Source organism: Colius striatus, chromosome 6, assembly GCF_028858725.1.
Source record: "Colius striatus isolate bColStr4 chromosome 6, bColStr4.1.hap1, whole genome shotgun sequence".
NCBI classification, from domain to species: Eukaryota; Metazoa; Chordata; class Aves; order Coliiformes; family Coliidae; genus Colius; species Colius striatus.
In genome coordinates, this window is record NC_084764.1 from 24529038 (window position 1) to 24535037 (window position 6000).

Sequence of the window (6000 nt, forward strand, 5' to 3'; positions counted from 1 at the left end):
GTGTGGCCCACGACTGGGCAACAGGACCAGTGGAGGGCAAAACTACACTACCAGGGTGACTGCAGAGAAATGAGAAAAGCTGACTGCTGTTTCCCTGAGCTTGGAAATATCCCCTGGGTCCTCCTGCCTTTGTGCATTTTTATTTATTTGTGATCACTGATTGCTCTGCCACTAACTCAATCTGTCTGAGGACAAAAACCTTCATAGAATCATAGAATTGTTTTGGTTGGAAAAAACCTTTAGGGTCATTGAGTCCAACCACTAACCTCACACTGCCAAGCCCACCACTAAACCGTGTCCCTCAGCATCTCATCTATATGGCTTTTAAGTACCTCCAGCTCCCTGGGCAGCCTGTTCCAGTGTTTTAACAACTCTTTCAGTGCAGAAGTTCTTTCCAATAGCCAATCTCCCTGGCTCTGTCTAGGCAGGGCTGCTGGGATGGGCTGGCATCCGTGTCTGCAAGGCTGGGGTTTGCCTTTGCTCCGCAGTTGACCCTCCTGGAGCAGAGGCTTGGGAGCAACTGCCAGCTCAGGCTGGCTCCCTCACTGTGACCAGGTTTTAATTCCAGGCACAGACGATGCCTGCTGTGTTTCCCCAAGCCACAGTGCCCGTGGCAGCCTTGGTGACTCTGCCTGCACACAGCTCCTGACTAGCGCAGGTACATTTCAGCTCCTCAGCACACAGCTAGAGAGAGGGCAGAGCAGGAGCTGGGGCTGGAGCTGGAGCTGGGGTTGGCAGGAAGACACAGCAGCTCATGCAGGCCAAAACTAGGCTCTGCAGCCCAGGCACCATGCGGGACCAAGTCTGGGGTCAGAGCTAAGCTGCAGATGCAGTGTGCTGTTGTGGGATGAGAGAGGTTAATGTCACTGAACCTTTGGGTTTATCTATTAGGGTGTGCAAGAAGTGAATCCAAATTAATGAAAGCAGTGGGCCAGTGCAGTGGTATAAAACCCTCCACCAAGTGCCCTGCTGATGAGGTGAAGTGGTTTCACTTTGGTCTTTGTCTCTTTTAAGTGGAATGAACAACTCAAGTGGACTCAGGCCAGGGGCTGCATTTGGCCGAGCGGGCAGCAGGTACAAGTGCCTGTGGTGATAAGCTCTTTGTAAGCAAAGCCTGCCCAGCTGGGAGAGGGTGAGCCCAGTCCTACCAAGGCTGCCTTAATCCTGAATAAGAGTGTCTGCCAAAGGGCTTGTTGCACCTCAATTGTTTCCAAGTTTAATACAGCTTAGCCGTTCTGAATGTTTCTGCACAAACCAGCTCTCAGTTTCTCATCAGAAAAGGCATGGTCTCCTCTCTCCAGCCCTGTGTCCAGCTGACCCTGCCAAGAGCGTGAGTGGGGTGCCATGGGGTTTGGGGAAAGGGTAGCCCCTGAGGAAGAGGAAAAACTGTAACTCAAGGCAGGAAGTGGGTCACTGTGGGTAGGACTGACAGCTCCACATCTCCTTCCAGCTCAAGGCACTCTATAAAGCAAAAAGCCCCATGTTACCAGGCTGATGGGCTTTTCCAGCCCTAGCTCTCCACACTGTGAGCTGGCGCTCCTAGGAAATGCCAGCAAGAAGTGACTTCCAGAAGCCTGCGTGGGTCTCAGCAAAAGCAGAGTTTGGGTCTGTGTGACAACAAGGTTTCACTGCAGTCTGTCACATCTCAGATGAAGCTTCAGGAACAGGATCCTTTGCCAGTAACCACCACCTTGTGCTGATGTTATCTAGTTTCTGCAGAATGAACTTGCTGAGTTGTCATGTGGGGTGCCGTCAGGGGAAGTCCTGACTCCTGACACTGCAGTTCCTGCCTCCGCTTTGCCACGGCCCCGATCCCAGCTGCACTGTCCCAGCTGAATGGATGTGCTGGACACCTGCTTCTGCTGAAATGGTGTGTGGGTCTTCAGGAGAAGGCGGGCAGCAAGGCTTTGCCACAGGCCTGCAGGCTCCTGAGGCCAGGGGAGCCTTTAGACAGGTTAACATGCAGTTTCTGATTGAGGCTAAAATGGCTCCTGAGAGCTCATTGCAAGGTGATACTGAGTGCCTGGGGAGCACAGAGTTTGAAAGAAGGGGTTTGTGGTAGAGCCAACGTGTGGGTATGGACAAGTGCCTCTCAAGGCATGGGTTGCCAGCTTCTGCGACAGAGGTAACCTCTGTGGGTGCCAGGCAGAGTCACTGCTGCATTACGTAGACGTTTGCCGAGGGAGGCATTCCTTTCCTCTGTGCCCTGTAAGCAAAGTGACCTGATTCATTCACCAGCTCCAGACAGCCAAAGGTGGAGGAGTGGCTATGCTAGCCAAGGTGCTGGTGTATGCTGGCACTGCTGTGTGGCCAGGCAGGGTGATGGCACACCATGCTGCTAGCAAAACAGGCTGCCAAAACTAAACTCACCCATCCAAACTCCCCCGGGGGCAGACTTGAGGTGTTTGCTGTGTCTGAGGGGAGAGGTGCAGAGCTGACTTTGCTGTGGCCAGAGGCCCCGGCTCTTTTGCCCATAGGACAGCTGCAGGTCCGTGGATTACTTGCACAAGTTTTAGGGGCGATGAAAGCTGGCAATGCACTCTGCCAGACTGCCCTGTGTGTGGATCCTCTTTCAGGCAGGGCTTTGGGGCACATTTCTTCACCTGATAGCAACTGCTCACCATGGCTGCAAGGACTGGGGCTGCTGGGCTGCTGGGTTTGTACATTGGAGTAACAGCAGCTCAGCATTTCTCCCAGCCAAGCTCTGGAGCACGCCTTAGCAGCAGCTGGCACCTGGGTAGTTTACATGAGAATGACAATGGGTTCAAGGCTGTGTTTCCAGTTCAGGGTAGAGCTACCCAGTGGATCCTGCTCACTGTGCAGCAGTGGGGAGAGGAGGAAGGCTGCACAAGGAATGGGGTGAGGAGTACATCCATCTTTTATAACCATAATGCCATCATAGATGGTTATAGGGCAGTTTCCTGGGGTGTTGTATTTGCTTCTGGTTGCCTCGCTGTGAAAACAGGAGACATCCAAAGATGGGTGCTGACCTAAATTAGGGCTGCAGGAAAATTTCCCTATGTGGAGACCAAAAGTCCCACTAGTTTAGAGCGGAAACTAGTGAAATGCCGCATGATAGAGATGTGCAGAGCAATGCCTGGCTTAGAGATAAGTCTGTTCCTCTGCTCACCCCCTCACAAGACGTTCAAAGGAATGGAAAGACAACTCATTTCAAACTGGTAAATTGACACACTTCTCAGAGCCAGCAAACTGGTTTGTGCAGGTGGACAAGATGCCCTGACGGCCAACAGTTGCAGAGGGCTCACAAGGGATCAGGTATTGATGTGAAAACAAGGATAGTCAAAACTCAGGTCAGAAAGTATGGCTTTAAAAAGATAGGACATGTCATGGTTCTGAGACACCTGCTTAGGGAGTCAGGTAAAGAAAGGCAGGAAGGAATTTCTGTCTTTTTTTTGTCCTCTCTTTGAAGCCAGTGTTGGCAATGTTAGTGATAGTAGAATTGGCTCTTCAAGCCGGGGCCTTGCAGCAGCACTGCTGGCATGGCTAAGAGTGCAGCACTTCTCCCTTGTCCCACCTCCAAAGCACCACTGGGGATGAGGTGCTGCCAAGAGCCTGCAGGCCAGCTGTGTCGGGGCCTGGGCCTTGGCAGCTGCTGCCAAAGCCGTAGGAATGGTGGCTATGCCCCAGGAGGCTGGTTAAGGAGCACCCCCTCTCATGCTGGGGCACCAAAATGCTGGGCTGGAAAGCACATGCTGGGTGGTCACCTGAAACTGTCCCTTCTCCCTTCCTCCATCTGCTGCTCTGAGCCCCATGGAAATGCGGGGTTTGGAAGCCCTCTGAAGTAGGCAGCACTAAGTGCTGCTCCCTCGTGTGCGGGCGGTTGGCCATGAGCCTCCCTGCCTGCAGGGGCTCTGGGGCACAGGGCAGGGGCTCAGCTCTGCCGTTGCCCCCCGCAGCCTGCTCTGGGTTGGGCTGTTTCCCATGGAGGTGCCAGCAGGTGAGTGTTGTGCGTGCCAGGAGTGGCTGTGCCAGCGTGTGCCAGCACCATGCCCGGGCAGATGAGGCTTGTATGCCTTTGTCCGTGTTTTGATAACTCTGCCAGTGAGGTATTGCTGGTCAGCACTACTTGGCACGGATACCAAGTGTACCTTCTGCGTGGGTCTCTTTCCCTCTCCTTCACAACCCCTCCACTCCATACTGCCTGTTCTCCCCCGTGCCACCTCTGATGTGCTGTACTCCAGCACCGTTTGCACAAGCACCATACATGCCCTGGGTGCAAGCTCACTGCTTATGTGCCCAACATCAGCACAGCTACTTGTGCCCAACACCTCCTCTGATCACTCTGCATGAGCCAAAGGGTTTAGGGAGCATCAAATGGAGTGGGGTGAAGGGAGAACCAGCGTTTATACCACCCTATGCCACGAGTGAGGCAGGGATGGGGGAGGATACTAGCATGACTGCTGCTCTTCACACTCACCTCCTGCTGAGATGGGTGTCTCAGAACCTAGATGCAAAAACATGCACTAAGTAAGCTGTATTCAGTCCTTGGGAGGCTTGAACATTTCTTCTGGTGATAGGTGGTGTTGAAGACCATTTTCCCCTGAAAGAAGTCATGGAGCAATCACATAACACACTCAAGAATCGCATGTTAATTTAAGAGACAAGTCTGCATCGTGCCATGGAGCATGGCTGCAACCAATGGCCAGTGAGCATCAAATGCCCTGTCAGGCTCTGGTCGTCCCCTGGGAGCACAATTTTTGCTGCTTGGTTACTGGAGTTGGACTTTCTGCAGCACTAGCAGAGGCCCAAGGTTGGGTCCTGCCACCACGGTGTCAGGGCTGGACAGGCACGTGTCTCTCCTGGCCTTTGCATAGCCTAGAAAAGCACATGCTGGGCAGCATGAGGAAGCTGGGGCTATGGCCCCTCACCAGCACCAGTAAGTCTCCCCCTGGGTGGATCAGCCCTTCTGGTTAAACGGGTCACTGCCCTTCCTCTTTGGGCCTTCCCCATCAGCGCTGAACGAGACTGCCACTGAGATGAGTCAAACCGTCAGACAACATCTGCGCCCTCTGCACGCCCCGTCCATGCGCTTGGATAGTTCAGCCGGTGGGCTTGACCCAAGCAGCGGAAGCAAAGAAGCCCTGGCTGGCTGGGGGGCATGTCTGGCAGCCAAGGCCTTCTCGGTGCCCCAAGTGTGTATGTACCCAGAGTGGCTGGGTGGTTTGGTTTGGTTCTGACCAGACCTCAGAAGCTCAATGTGGCCTGTGAAGGCAGCAGTGAGAGAAAGTTTGGCCTTAAATGGATGTACTCTACCAGGACTTGGGATCTGGTGACCTGGAGAGTCATGTACATGCACACTTGAGCTCATGAGCTGCTAAGTCCGTGCCAGGAAAAGATTAGAGATTGTTCAACTAATTACCCAATCAGTGGATGTGTGCAGGACAGGAGCCCCTAATGATCTGTGTATTGAGACTGAAACTCCCCTATGTGTTGGAGGTCAGACCTCAACAACCTCCAGCCATTCCTTGGACTGGGAGGCTCTGGCCAGACTTGCTATCCCCTTCCCATGGGGTCAGATGGAGCGCAGCTACCTGCAGCTCTGTGTCCATATGTGGAAAACTAGCACATTCCATAGTTTTCTTCCTTTAAAACATAGACAGAAGAAGTGTTACTGGTGACATTTTAAAGAACTCATAAAAGCGGCAAAGCCAAATATTGAAAAGAGAGCAATTGCCAGAAATGGGCCTGCCTGGGCAGCCTAGCTTCAGCTGTCTGTGCATATGATCACCTCCTGTATTTTGCTCTGGATTGTCACCTCTTCAGCACTCAGGCTGGACCTTGGCCAGCGGAAATGATAACCTGGACAGGTTTCTTAGCAGGGCTGGGACACTCCTATACAGCTGGTGAAGCAAGGGACTGCGGGCAGGAAGGATGGTCTCCTTAGTGCCTCCCTGGAGAGCTGAGTCTGTGTCTGCCCCTGCCTCGAAGTTACTCTGTGAGGCGGTGAGCCGCATAAGCAAGAGCTTTCTCAGGAGCAGC